Below are 15,424 nucleotides of genomic sequence, written 5' to 3' on the forward strand. Positions count from 1 at the left end.
CTTTGTACAACTGAAAACCTGCGCTACAGATATGGTGTTGCTCTTTGTATTCCCTCCACTGCCAAGGACGGTGGCTACCCTGGCCAGATGGCCTGTTCCCTGGATGTAGGAACCTGTTCACATCAGCCCTTGCTTTCTCTCCAGCATCGGGGAGAGGTTCCTTTGCCTTTGAAAGCCTGAAGTGGATACCTCATTAGGCCTTGATTTTCCTCAAGCAATTGCTTAGATTTCTGCCCTATTACCGATCTGCCTTTTTTAGCAGAGGTCGTGGAATGGGCAGTGGCTGTCTTGTCTTCGTTATAATGTATCATTTGAAACTTTTCAATTAAGCTTCAGATCAGGCCACAGTACTGAGACCGCTTTAACGAGGGTGAGTAATGACCTTGTGCTGCACGTGATTTCTGGCACACCATCAGTTTTAATTCTTCTTGATCTTACTGTAACCCTTTGATACTTTGGATCAAGGGTTCTCTTGAAATGCTTTAAGCACATCGTAGGACTTTCAGGACTGTTCTGACATGGTTTCTATCCTACTTGTCTCAACGTAGCCAGACTGTCACCTGTAAGTTTTCCATATAAATTCAAATTGCCAAAGATTAAAAGGGAGCTGAAAATCTGGCCTGTGCACAGAACTGGGGAAATCTAGTGTGGGTCCCCAGAGTGAGTGAACCTAAGGAGGATTCTGCTACGAGAGCAAGGTAACCCCTTTGATGTGCCATGCCCAAGTACAGCAATGCTATGATTAGAACAGAAAGCTACATTATGCTGGAGTAGTGAATTTAATAAGAACTACTGAGAGAAAGACTTCCAGAAATTTAGACTTCCCAGTTAATATCTATCTTTACGTTACCTACAGGTCAAACTAAAACTCTGTGGTTTAAAACACAGTGTAGACTCTCATCCATTTAAGCCAGTGATAGAAATCACATTGGCATCAGCAGGATAAAGATCTCACCTTTACATTAAGGGATATTTGGACCCAGATCCAAACCCAAGCCTTGCAGCTGGAACCAATTTCTAAACAGGTTGTGTGTGGATGAAGCAGATCAAGCTTGGTATTTTCAAGGTGCTTTCCCAGGTCTTGGAGTCTCGTGAACCTGAATTTCCTTCTCTGGTGAGAAGGAACAACACCTAACTATAAAATCGATCTCAGTAAGAGTTCCCTAGAAGCCAATTGACTTCTCCAAGGTTTGTGGGCTTCCAACAGCTGACACAAGACTTCCATGAGCATGAGGCAATGAAACAGATACAGATTTTGGTCATACAAACTTATATAATGCTTCCATAGCTTTTAGGTGTGAATGTTTCACAATGTCTGGAAGCACAACTCATCAAAACACAGAGTCCTTTTCAACATGAGCAATCGGTTCCTATTAACAGCATGAGACCAAGCACCAGACGCACTGAGGGGCCAGACTCAGCATCCACAAGGGAGTGGAGCAGCTACAAGCCCCCAACTCAAACCACGGGCAGCAACTTAGCTATCGAGGTGACAGGCAGTGAGAATGGGACTGCAGCCTATGCCTTGCAGGCAGGTATGTGGGAGCCATCGCCGTTTGGCCCATGGCCCCGGTCTGTCCTGTTGAGGCACCCAGCACGGTGACTACACTTGCTGAGTTTGCCAGAGGTGTGTGAATTTTTAGGTAGATGTTCTCATCTGAAATCTCCCCTCCAGGCATCCCAAAAGCTCCTCTCCTGACTCACTGGGCACGTCCTGGGCTGTTATCCCTGAGCAGGCTGATTTACATCAGGCTGCTGACTAAGTCTCAGAGGCTGCCTACCAACAGAGCAAAGCAATAAGATGTTTAACAGTTCCCCTTCTGCTATAGTTTAGATATTGTCACCCTTAAAAGCAATGCAATAGACTGAGCTTCTTAAAAGTAATAACACCCTGTACCTTTTTTTTTTAATTTTATTTTATTCTTGAAGCTCTTCTTACATGCAGCATGAAGGGGGTTTATCTGCAAGGGTAGCAGAGAAATCCATGTGTTTTATTGCAGTTGGATGGCACCACCAGAAAACTGAAAAAGCTTTCAAACTTGCTATCAATCACTTGATATATGTAGGAGATGATCTTTATTGATATGCCTCTAGTCACCAACTGAAATGGTTTGTCTTTCATTATACCCTTTATAGAAGGCCTTTTTCACTGCGCTTGTCTGGTGGCTTCTGCAGACCTGGTAACAGTGAACAAAACTCATTTCCCAAACTAAGCTTATTGGATAGAATACACATTTTTTTCCTAGGATGTAGCAGGCAGAAAACACTCTCATCTGACACTTTCTTGGCTGCAAGGACAGCAGATCAGCGGTACCATTTGTGTCCTACAATAGCCGGCACAGAAAAGAGGTGAAGGAACTCAATGGATTTCACTCTAGACAAAATTATCATTGCTACGTCAGGATTGACTTCTTTGTTAAACCAACACTGTCACACCTATTAGCATGAAAAAAGGTAGGGGTCATTTAGCACAGCCCTATTTACTGTCTACTGGAAACACACCTTCCAGCTCCTGTGAGTCTTAACAAAGCTGCAAAGAGCAAATTGCAGCCGTGTGCTGCATCCCCATCTCAGGTCCTCTAGGCAGCAATTATAAAATACGGTTGTGTTATCACCACATTTCAAAGTCTGAGTATGGCCATGCTGATGTGTGCCTCTAAACCCAGCAGAGCTTGATCTATTAAACACATAAAGGAGTCTGTGTGTCAAAGGAGTCTGGCCTAATCATCGGACAGAAACCACAAACTCCCAAATTTGAAACCCAGGTTTCTTCGGCTATTTGACCAACACTTCAGAGCACATCCATACATTTTAAATTTCACACTCTAATAGGAATACATAGCAATGCTCCTTTCAGAGGTGTTGCATTGATTAATAAGCTTGTCACCAAGGATGGAAATTGCTACATAAGTGTTAAGCGCTGTTAACTAACGAAAGACAATTCCATACATTCTGGTGGAATCCAGAGAACTTCAGCAAAATTTATTAGTTTCATTTGCATATATACTCTGTCTGACAACAGTGATCAAGCTGGTGAAAGTTATTTCAAATGTTTGTCATGCTCCATGACTGCAGAAAAAATTAGAGTGAAAGTTTTGGCTCACAAGGCAGAATTGTGCCTGCTGAAAAATCTTTAATTTCTGAAATATATAGAGAGCACAAACAAATATTTCTCTCATCAAGTTTGCACACGCCTCAGTGATATTTAGCTTAATCACTGTGCAAAGAAGGAACAGTATTGATGAAGTTAAAATACAGAACAACATTCTGCAGGAAAACTGCTAATGCTTTCCATTTCAGCCACATGTCCTCATTAAGGGCTCAGGCTTCTTGGCAAACTAGAGAACATCTGTTTTAGGCACTTCTAGCTCAGTTTTTCTGTGATTCATCTTTGATGCCACATCACCAATGTGAAACACTATGGACCACCTGAGACTTTCCTGGAACAGGGCTATGGGCACTGATTTTGGATTCTCAGAGGTCAAACTGTGGTTTTCCTCAAACAAAACAATTTGAAGAATCTCTGTATTTCTGGACTGTATCATCCTTTCTATGAAGACTTCCTGCAGCAGAGTTTGGGATTAAAAACTAGGTCCTTAAACTCCCATTTCTATGCCTTTGCCATAAACCCATGGTTTCTTTTGATCAGCTTTGTAAACAACAACAAAATAAAAGTGGTTGAGCAAGACTGCAGGCTTCTTCCTCCAGGACTTCCAGAGAAGAGGCCCGCTGAGTTTGTGAGCTAGCAGATGGGAGGCTGCAAGAGTCTCAGGAACATAGGATACTTCTCTGACACTGGCCTACTCTGTGACAAAGCAAATAATTTTACCCCCAGATCTTTCCCTTTTTGTTTTTCTGGGCCAAGGCTGACTCTTAATTTATGTTGGTGCTGCATTCCCCAGCACAGTGGGATTCGGATGGCTCCATGTGCTGCTGGAGTATGGCTTTCTCTCTGTCTTTTTTGTTCTAACCAACCATTTGGAGATGGAGAGAGATTTATATCAATTCCATTACATTGTTATGGAAAGAAAAAAGAAAAAAACCCAATAGGCATAATTTCCTGACATATTTGTACATTCCCACTTTGCCAAGGGATGTACTGTGCGTCTGCTGTGAATTGCTGAAAATGTAAGGTAACTGTGAAACACAATGTTCTTGTGTTTACCAAGAACCACCAGCCCTTTGCCTTTAACAGAAGATCTGTAGCCTAAACAGGCAGCTTTAAGAGCTCTCCTGACTCAGTTGCAATCAAGATACCATCTACTTAAATAAGCATTTGTACTCCCAGTGATTTTAGGAGATGAATTACTGATCTTATTACCATAGTAAATACCCTTGAGGCAATGCACAGGCCAACAGAATATTGCTTTCTGCTGGTACAGTACCCATTTCCAGGAGAACTCTAGGAGTATTTCTAGCCATATGGTAATAATAAAAGATTTGCTTAGTCTATATTTGCCAGAAAGTCCCATTTGCAGAAGTGGCTTTTAAATCTTTGACACTGTTCATGGGAAACAGCTTGTCAGCTATGAAAATATTCCTACCAGCTCCTGTATATCAGCCTTACTGGTGGGGTAAAGAGATTTGCAGGTGGCATAGCTCAGTAACAAGCAGAGAAAGTTTTCAGCTGATGTGATGACTGGCAGAAGAACATTACCTGGATAGGCAAGAGCGGTTCTTGCCCGCCTGCAGTGGTGCAGCCTGCAGTGCCCTTTGAGGACAGTCCCCTTTCCCTGCACAGCTCTGCATCCAGGCAGACAGCAGGAGCTGGAGAAGGGCAAGATGTGACAGTGTGTGGGAGGCCTCCAGCTCAAGCGCACTCCATTTATTTATCACTGAACCATCATCTGGTCAACAGGAAAAGTTGATAAAACTGTTGCCTCCGGGGCTCCATTCTCCTTGGGAATAACAAAAAGGTGAAGCTGGTTAAGGTCAGTGCACAGGAGGCCCTATTGAAGGTGGGAGCAGGTTGGCCATGAATTACTGAGCATCATCTGGTATCGCAGATAAGCAAAATGGGTAAGAGACTAGGCAGGCTCTACAATAAGGGATGGATTTAATTAACAATTGCACAGAGGGAGCAGACCGTAGCATTTTGGCACGAGGACATCCTACATCTGACAGTTACTTAAAGAGACAGGGAGCACCCTATTATAAAAAAATATATTACTCCTCAATGTATTTTAAAAATTACATGAGAAACAATAACATATTGTATTACCCGTTCTCTCCAGAGCTGCCTGGTTACACCGGCACTGAGCAGCACAGGCTCTCTGCAGATATTCTGCACCGGGGCCTATTTAAAAACATTGGTCCAAACTTGGTTCCAAAAGTACAACTCTGCTGAAGTCAGAGGGTTGTGCAGATGTAACTAAAGGCAGATGTTGATCCATATTAACTAAACTATTAAATACATCAATCTTACCCAACCATCTGATGCCTTGTCCCATTTCCCAATATTTTGTTTCCCAAAAGTTTATTTAAATTCAGCCAGATGACAATTTGCAAGCTTCTGGGTAACCCCTTTGTGGTAATTTCTTGCTGTTTTTCTTCTCTCTCTTTTAAAGTTATTATTTTAATGTTAAGTGAATCTTTGAATTATTTTGAAAGTTAAAGATTATCATCATTGCACAGTTCTAGCTGTTCCTCTCTTCAGTCAGTAAAAAACAACAAAACACCCAAGGAAAGAAGCTGAAACAAACCAGAGTTCAATTCTTATTTCTTTTCGAATATGTATTAGCAAAACAATTAATTCACCAGCTCCTTACCTCATGGGTCTGCGTTCAAAGAAGAGCGGACAAGTGACTTTGATGATCCCAGCCTCATCAGCAGATGTTTATCCACATCCCACAGATCAGTGCAGCTTCAGTGGATGGACTCTCCTCCCGGGGAGCCAAGCATGGGACACACCATTGCTAAAAGGGGCATATATGGAAAATAGAAAAGTACATCCCTGAACACACCTGCCCGAGTAAATAACCTCTGTTCTCCATTCACCTGAATAAAGCACTGACCAGTCATTGGAAACAATCAATGAGGGGGGGAAATTATTTACTAATCAATCTATAGGAAAAAAGGTTCACAGAGTTCAGAGCTTCTCTACCAGTAATGCATTTGATTTTCCATGTTATTACAGTAGCTTTGAGAGCATACAATATGACTTACTCTGGGCCCTTTCACTGATGACAAGCAAGACCCACCACTGTATCTTTGTCCTTTTCTAAACACATCCATTTACTAGAGCCCATCCTGTAGAATTAGATTGCCTTTTTCTGAATCATATTTAAAAATCAGTGCTGTAAATTGTACTCTTAAAAAAAAAAAGGCCATAGAAAAGGTGTGACCTGAATGCATAAGAATTTTTTGAATGAATAGAGCCCTTAATATTTAGTTTTGCCTAATGAAGTAAGGCATGAATGTAAAAGGATTACTATTCCCGTAACGTTCAATTCACACACACAAAGTGTAATTCATGGAATCTGGCTTTAATTTTTTTCATATAAATAATTAATGCTGCATTTAAAGCATGTTAAAATGTTTTATTTCTTAATCAGCTAATTTGACTAAGAAACAAAGATGTCTTTATTTTCATTTTCCTTGACTAGAGTTACTGTAGTAAAAGGTCCCCTCTAGCTTTGGCCTTCACTCTCAAGTTTGCTGCTGCCAATTAGTTTTCTAAAGTCACTATTTTACAAAATGTTTCTCACTTTTTAAAAAATGTAATTGAATGTCTGTACATCACAGAGTTTCTTGTGTTCAGACATGGGGTGTTAAACATTCTTTGGGTTGACTTGGGTCAGCTTTAAAAAATCTCAGACACTGAAACTTGAGAAGCAGTCGTGTGCTATAGTGTTTTCTCCACATCCTGTTAAGTATTAAGTGGTTATTTAAAATAGAGTTGTTATACTCAGCAACTGACTTAAAGTGCTCGATATAGTTTACAAGACGATTAATTAAATGAGAGCATTGCATGTGATGCACATGTATTTCCATAATCATTCACATTGGCCTATAGTTGCCCTTTAATTTTCATACTAATTAAAGTAACACATTGAACTGCAAATTGTAAATGGCTGCATTTCTCAGTAGATGTTAACACTGATGTAAGCTGAATGGTGAATAAAAAACCCCAAGAATTAAGCGGAGTGTTTTTTGACTCTGATCCATTCAAGTTTCCCTACTCATTCCATTACTGGACCATGTCCATATTTTAACAAGACTGCACTTTTTTCTGTGTTTTCAGCCTCATATTTTTCTGACGTACAATGTGCTTATTTTTTTGTATTGTGGTGTCTGGTTAGTTGGTTTCCATCTGATACAACAGAGCAGTTATACAGGGTTCGCAGTTACAGATTAGGTTTTTTAAGAGGTGGTGGGACTGAGGTTTGTAATCTGATGGGCAGAAAGAAAGAAATACAAAATGTGCAGCTATTTCACCAGTAGTTTTACCTCTTAATTACATCTGACCCATTATCCTTGATTTTTGTTCAAATCTTGACACGGCTGACTTGGAACTTGAAATGCAAACTGGAGGGCTGTACTTTCAGGTCACATCAAGGAAGGGGGAAGTTACTCCCTAGAACATTTACTGGGACTTGGAAAAGAGAAGAAGCAGATAGGAACAATTATCCCGTGGCTCACACAGCTGCTGGCATTTCGACTTGGCACACACTCTGATGGGGACCACTGCATCCACCTCAAGCAGACTCTAGCATGTAATGGACATATGGTAATTACTATTGAGTGAGAAGTAACCTTGGACTGTAGGCATATGAAAGACACCTTTAAAAAAAATCCTTGACAAAAAAAAAACCTCTGTCAGGGCCAACAACTCAAAAATTAACAACTAATCACTGCTTTCAATGTGTCCTCCATCTAATTGCTTCCATGATGAGGTGGGTTTGTTTTTTTTTTTCCTTTCAGAAATGAGCATTATAAAAGATTTCTTTTTAATTTAAAATGAAAAATTCCTCCACTCCCAGGTGACCTATCCAAGAGAAATAATAATAAGCACTCGATTGCTCAGAGAGCATCAGCTCTCACACATATTACAAGGCTGAGTGTTCATGCTCTCTTACACCCCCCCACCCTGCTCCCTTCCCACAGCGTGTCCTATCTCCAGATCCTAACTTGGCTTGGCCCAAGATGTTATTTGTTAAAATTAACTTTCAGATCAGGCTGGAGTCAGTGTACTTGGCAAGGAGAAGAGGAACCAAGATTGCAAGACAGGGAATGGTTTTGGGAGGTGGAGAGGCAAGCTGCAGCCGGAGCAGGGGTTTTCAAGGAGGGGAATGGGCCACAGCAGCACTGCAGCAGGTCACAGCAGCAGAGCCAGGTTTGTTGCAGCTGACTTGAGCACCATGCTGTCCCCAAGTCCTGTCTTGTGGGCCAGGCAAAGGCTTCCCCAACATCTGCCCCCAGCCACAGAGGGCTGAGCCCCTGCTCCTGCCTTGGTGGGGGCACCCCAACTTTACTGTTCCTGTGATATGCTTTATTCTAGCAAAAGTCTTCTGCAGTTCAGTGGTGGCAATGCTGAACAGCCACACATTGCAAAATGAATGGAGTCACGCTGAGGGAAGACTGATAGACGATGGTAATAACGCAAGTCCTTTTTTTCCCCTCATAAACCAAATTTCCCATACATTTCTGGAAGATTAATTTAGATTTAGGGAGGTTTTGAGTGAGGTATTGGAAAAAAGACTCTAAATGCAAGGCTGGTTTCTTCCTGACCTTAACTACTACATCAGCTACCACTGCTCCAGTACATTTATATATGGAAATGTACACACACTTCAGCTTAATTACCTAAGGACTCTACAAAAGAAAGCCTTTAAAATGTTTTAATTGCAAATCTAGTCTTTCCAAGAACTACACAACAGTGGTATCATCCATTGACTAATTAACCATATATGTGAGGAAAAATTAAAATAACTCTCAGCTACATGGACAGTCCTGCTTGCCTTAACTAGATGATGCATGTAAACATGTGCATATACAGAATTAAGTAGTAATTTGAGTTTCTTGGATTTTTATTTTCCTTTGAGACTGGTTGCTATAAGTGTAATATTGGATTTATTTTCAAGTTTATTCTCAAACTCTGTTGTAAAAGGAAATGGTTATAGAGGGAAAAAAAATCCTAAAAGAAAAAGCTCTTGAAGCTTTCTGACTCCCGTCAGACTCCTGACACAAAAGGACTTGGTACCTGCTATGTTTCTGAGCGGTAGGTCCAGCTAACTCTTCCACTTGGACACAAATCTCCTCACCCCCTCCACTAACTTTCCTTTTCACTCACCTACTGAATACAGCGTGGACTTTCTCTTCCTCTCTTGTAGCCTGCAGAGATTGCCTCAGATGGGATATGGCCGGCAAGGCGCAGTCAGGCGATTTCAGCTGCTGGCAGGGCAGTTTGCTTTGCAGAGTGCCAGGCTGGCACTGCAGCCCCTGCGGGACCATGGAGCAACCCAGAATAAAAGCAGGGCTGAGCAGAACTGCTGTAGCTCAGCAGGGTGCTGAGCATCCAGGAAGGGCGCTTACACAAAAGCCAAGAGCCTGGGAAGTCTTTCATCTTTCCAAAATCAAACCCTTTTCACACAGACTCATGACAGCTGGTTATGATGAGGAAATTAAAACTAATTTCAAAGTTACTCATGGGCACAATTGTCAGGCTTTCATTCAGGAAACTCTCTAAACAAGTGCTTAACTTTAAGCAGGTGCCTAAATCCCATTGAACACAGTAGGATTTATACACCTGTTTTAGTGCTTTCTTGGGCAGGGATGGCCCTCAGCAAGTGGTATGTCATATCCCAGGAGTCCCAAAGTCCAGGTGGCTTATTCTCATCCAGGTTTAATTGCCAGTGCCCAGCCAGCACTGGGATCACACCACCACTAACCAGATTTTTATTTTAGTGCATATCCTGCCATACTGCAAACCTGCTGGAGCCCTGCAGGCAGCTCTCCTGCTAACAAGCTGAAGTACAGAAATCTGAGCATAAGAGCCATCTAAGAAGGTTCACAACCACAAACTGCCACTGTGGATAGCAATGCTACCCTTTGAAGCTACGAATAGCACATTAGAGCCATTCATTGGAGTTGCAGCTAGGGCTTTTTCACCTTTTTTATTCTTCTGAAGACTGTTGTCGCTGTCCTGGAGCAGACAGGATAATGCTGGGAGCCCCAGCGCCAGAAGTCCTCTCCTACCACAGAAGCAGAGCGTGGAGAGGGTGCACATTTGCAGTAATCTCCCTTTTACAAGATACAGATGAGCCTGCTCAGTGGCAAAATTAGCATGCTGAGAAAAGCTTTTCTCACTCTAGAGCAGCAAACTGCAGAGCTGGTGGGAGGAGAAGGGAAAGGAAAAAGGGGAGGTTGGCAATATGACAAGTAGCATGAAGTATTTTTTTTGAGCATTAACACTGACCTAGGCAAGTCACAAAGTTGAAAAGTAGCAAGCATTTTCAATGAATAACCCTCCATGTTTCATAAACTTCCACTCATTCTTGTTACTTAATTGGAAAACAAAACCAGAGTTTTCATTTCTCTTCCTCTTTCTCTGCTGGCAAGAGGAGGATGGGAAAGGAAACAAAGAAAGAAAGGGTCACCACTAAGATTTCTAAGGTCTTTCCTTTTGATACTGTGACTTGCTTTGGTTACTTTTTCATTACTTATTTTCACTAAAATAAAAGATCTCCAGAAAAGCATTTGTTTTGGTTAAAACCAAAATTAAATCTGATCTACCATTGAGGGAAAAAAACAACTGGCTCTAAGGAAGACAACCGCTGTATCAGTGTGCTTACATATTAAAGAGGGCATGTGCGAGTCAAAAATGCACTGACAGACTAGCATAGGTCAGATCCGTGAAAAGAAAAAAAAAGGATTTTTAACAATCTTTCAGCCCTCTCTTTATTAAACCTTAATTAAATCAATGGGTCAAAGCAACAGAGGAAAAAAATGGTTCAGCTAGGGGACACTAATCAACCCCTTTCAGCAGACTGAAAGATATCTCTTAAGTAAGAACTAAGCTTTAAACCAACATCTGCCTCATGTAACACATAAACATAGACGTACATATAATTTCTTAAGAAAAAAGTATTTGTAGGACTACCTTTTCTTGAAAATAAAAAACTATTTATAAAAGAAAATATTGCTAATATCACAAGGCACATCAGTGAGCATGCTTGAATGAGGACAATCAGGCAAATCTTTTGGGTTTTTGTTGAACACCATCCTTACATGTCGTGAATTTTAGTGCTGAACTGAGCACCAGCTCTTGAGTCGGTTGGTGTTGTTGGATTCAGATGATAACACAGCTGTGTTGACCATTAGACCTGTGAGTAGTAACTGAACCATTTAACTGGATTAATCAAAAGTCTGGATTTGCCCTTTTTTTGTCCCCACAGACTTTGGCTAGAAAGCTGAACACTCCCTAAGATTCAACCTTTATGCATGACAGAAAGAACAAATTCAGATACATCAATGCAACCTCAGTAGTGTCAGGAAAATGGAAAGGCTTCATCTCTGTGATGGAGGGTGGCACTTGAGCTACAGTGGCCAACGTGACTGACAGAGTAAGTGCTGGCAATACTCAGCAACAGCGTCTGGCCCCCAAACCAGCATGTAACCCCGCTGCAGGAACTGCATTGTAAACACAGACAACGCAGGGAGAATATATTGAAAGAAAATGGTTAAGATGAGCATCCTGCCTTGAAGACATAAATGATTACTTGTGAGAATATTCAAACACAAAACCACCATCCCTGTTCTTCACAGCATACGTACAGCGTGCTCGCCCTGCAAGAGCCAAGCCAGTGGCGAGGCCAAGCCAGCACACAGCATGGCTGCGTCCCTCTGTCCCAGCACGATAGCAGGGGAAGGAAATGTGACTCAGAGCTGGAGTTTTCTCCCCTGCTCACTCCTGGCTGCAGGGGGAAGTCAACTTCCCCTGTGCCTGGGACATGGCTGGGGACAGGGAACGCCCCCCCAGTTCTTGTCCCTCTCCTGGGTTTTGTACAGATCAGGGACATCTCGAATACATTTGTCTGATTCTTACCCTAAACACAGACCCAGGATCCAAGAAGCTCCTGTTAACGGCCCTCCAAAAAAAAAAAGACTTATTTATTGCCTTCTTGATCTATGCCACATTAGGGGACAATCTTACATCCTAAAGATGAAAAAGTAGATTTTAACTGAACTATAGCAATCAGCAAAGTCTGATTCCCCATATTTATCTATTAAATAACATATAATACCTCAAATTAACTTACAATTGCAAACCTGCTGGTTCAGGTACTGTTGGTCGTGGCTGGTTCTGTAACTCTACTAGGGGAACTACTCTCTCACCTGAGGAGCATTTGGAGCTGTGTCACATCCGCCATTTAGCCAAAGAAAGTCGTGGTCTCTCCAAACGCCCAAACGGCACTGTGCACTTTTCATGACAGGATGCATCCGGGAAATATCACCCAGTTGCCATACAATATCTTGCCTTATTATAATAATAATAATAATTATTTGTCTCTACTCTTTAAACCACTGTTGCATGTGAAAGTTAATATTTCCAAACCACTGGGTGGGATACCTTTCCTGGAAAACATACTCTCAACGGGAAACCCAAACACAGTGCTATAGAGTTATCTTAAGTAGATTTAAATAATTAAATCCAAAATTCTCAAACCACTTGCTGTTTCAAATTTATTTCTTTAATAACAAGCTTGTTTCAGCAACACACTGGATTAGGGTTTCATTTATTCAAAATTTAAGGTCTGTCCCACTCTGAGTGTTATTTTAAGTATTTAGGGGAATTTTTGTGCTTGTGAAAATGAAGAGATTGTTGCATTATAAATTCATTTCCTCTGTTATTGCACAGGCCACGCACAGTGCAGCTGTGAAAGTGCTGTAAGAGCCCCAGCAGTGTCCTCAAGCTCAACCTAGAATGGTGAGCCTTTGTTTTCACACAAAGCTGAGCTGGCCCTTTCTTATGTCTTCAGCTACAAGTACTTCCTAAACAGCCATGCCGACACCGCTTGGTTGTGCTGAACAAAGAGGGGGAGTTTAACGATGGTGATGACTGTTGACTGGGGAGGCCGCCCAGGTGTGAACAGCCGTTTTTGCGCAGGATTTCCAAAAGGGGTCGAGCCCGATGCCCGCAGTGCTGCACCAAGTGGCATAGGCAGCTCCTCCAGCAGGTGTTACCTCGTAAGGAAGGGCTCAGCGGCGCTAGCCATCCGCATGAGCAATTTTACAAACAAGCGAGTTTCTTATATGTTCTTCATCACCTCCAGGCATTCATATTCTTTTTAAGTACAGGAACATTAATTAGATTTTGACCACAGACCCCGGATTTGACTTTCCCTGACAGGGTTTCCATTAGTGTAATCTGTAGGGGAATTCACTGTTTTAACATCTGTGCGCCTAAGGCCTATCTCACATTTACTGCCGCAGTCTGAAAAGCCTCCCTTGTATGGCTGTGTGTTTCTTCATGCTCCCAATTTCACAGAAGTCATTTCAGCACCAAACGGTAATTAGCAAAGGGATGGGCCTTGGCTGACATGAATGCAATTTATTGTTTTCCACAAGGCCCTGAACCAAGCAAACAAAGAATGCAGTCTTGCTGTCTGGCATTTTATTAACTTGTATTGTGCGGCGTACCTTACTGAAGGGAGATCTCCAAGTAAATGCAGCAGCTAGTATGCAGTAACATGCGTGCTTTTGAAGAATATTAATTTCAGTTCAATTAGGCAAGTTTTGTGGGACCTCAGCCTCTAAAATAGGACAGCCACTTTTATAATTATCTTCTGTATTAACTTTATCACCACCCGACTTTTTACATAAATGCAACCTTTCATCTTTAAAATGCCAACACTTCTTCAATTTTGGCAACCGTACAGCATTGCTAATTATTTGCTCATTATGTGTGGTTAACTGATGAATCATTAATAAATGAATGAATGGCTAATATATTTTTATGGTAATTGGAGATATAACTGATTGCAGACTTCCTTTGCTTCTCAGAACTGCCCTGAATGAGCAGTAGCAGCTTAATTGTTTACAGATTATATTTATGCCACTGACGAGCACTTCCCATCGCTGTGGTGTATCAGAGGTGAGCCCTCCCTGTGCCAGCCACCACGGGCGCGGAGGGGAGATGCTCTCCCTTCCCTGCAGCCTTGCAGCAGACGGGCACATGCACACGCACACATTTCAGACAGGTTTCCCACCAGCTCTCTGCAATGGCTGGGAGCAGGAGTACTGACACCATCACATTTATTGTTGGCATTTCCAAGTAATACCATACCGTGACATGGAAACGATACCTTTCTGCAAGTGTTCTCCCACAGTCTGGGTGTCTGCAGTGAGTACCACAGATAGGGCAAAGAAATCAGGCTCTGGTGACATTTTAACTGCATACCATGCATTACAGTAAGTGGCTTATATAAGCTCTTGCTGCCAGTGTGCAGTTAATGAATTCAGAGATAATTGCTGGATTGATTTCTTTCTTTTCTTTTTTTTTTTTAATAATCTATCTTTCCATAAATCATTCTTAGGGTATATGTTTCCAAAACACAACATTTAAATCTGCTTGACAATTAAAAAAAAAAAGAAAAGACAGTAAGATGGCCAAACAAGGCTCCTTTAGTTATGCACACACGTCCTGAAGATCAAGTTAAAAATGCAAAGGAGATTACCAATTCTTAATTATAATTATTTAACCAGGTGGGTAGTTTCTCTAATGAACATTTCTATGAAAACAGAATAACTAATGATGGTCTTAAAGAAGTCTTTGTCTTCCCATGTACTAATGATCACATTTATAAATATGCAGGAAGGCCCCCATGTACATTGCTAATGATAAGTAATTAAGCACCAGGCGTCAAAAGCTATAGAAAAGGGTCAGGGTAATGTAAGAGAAAATTAAAAATGCAATAAAATAAGTTGTAGAGCAAGATTAAATTTCTGGCTTCTGCAGGCCTGGCTATAAAGAAATCTTTTCCCCCTTCAGTATAAACCAGGGCTGCTGTGGGGTATCAAAACAAAATCTTCTAAGCACTTTCATTAGATTTTACTTGCCTCTGTGCTTGTACTCGTATTAAAAATAAGTGAACCACCAGCCATTTAAAACAGACGCTATATTCAGTAAAGCTGCAGTTTCTCTCAATGTTTATGAGAAATCACTGTGGCTGAGATTATGACTATCACCAACCTCCTCAGAAGCATTTCAGAACTTCTGATGAAAGAAAACAGGGACAATATTAAAATTGAAACCTGATTTTGTTATTATTTCTTTAATCCAGAGGTACATGCATGAAGGGCCTGTGTTCCGATCCCTGGCAGGGTCCCCACGAAGGAGAACTCAGACCCAAGAAGCGCAAAGGGCTGGCTCGAGCCCACACCTTCGGTTCAGCCACTGAACCCACATCACAGCCCGTCATGA

At 41.6% G+C, this 15,424-nt stretch overlaps 1 long non-coding RNA gene across 1 annotated transcript in view; it reads right to left on the minus strand.

Moving 5' to 3' along the window:
* The window catches only part of LOC129209452 (uncharacterized), a 42,225-nt gene extending 32,827 nt beyond the window's left edge, over positions 1-9,398 (minus strand). Inside the window, exons 1-3 of the long non-coding RNA XR_008578082.1 lie at positions 9,293-9,398; positions 5,769-5,915; positions 4,658-4,898 (exon numbers count right to left, since the gene is read on the minus strand). This is a non-coding gene — a long non-coding RNA (uncharacterized LOC129209452). The remainder of the gene's footprint in view (positions 1-4,657; positions 4,899-5,768; positions 5,916-9,292) is intronic.
* Between the last annotated feature and the right edge of the window lie 6,026 nt (positions 9,399-15,424).

Source organism: Grus americana, chromosome 8, assembly GCF_028858705.1.
Source record: "Grus americana isolate bGruAme1 chromosome 8, bGruAme1.mat, whole genome shotgun sequence".
Lineage (NCBI taxonomy): Eukaryota > Metazoa > Chordata > Aves > Gruiformes > Gruidae > Grus > Grus americana.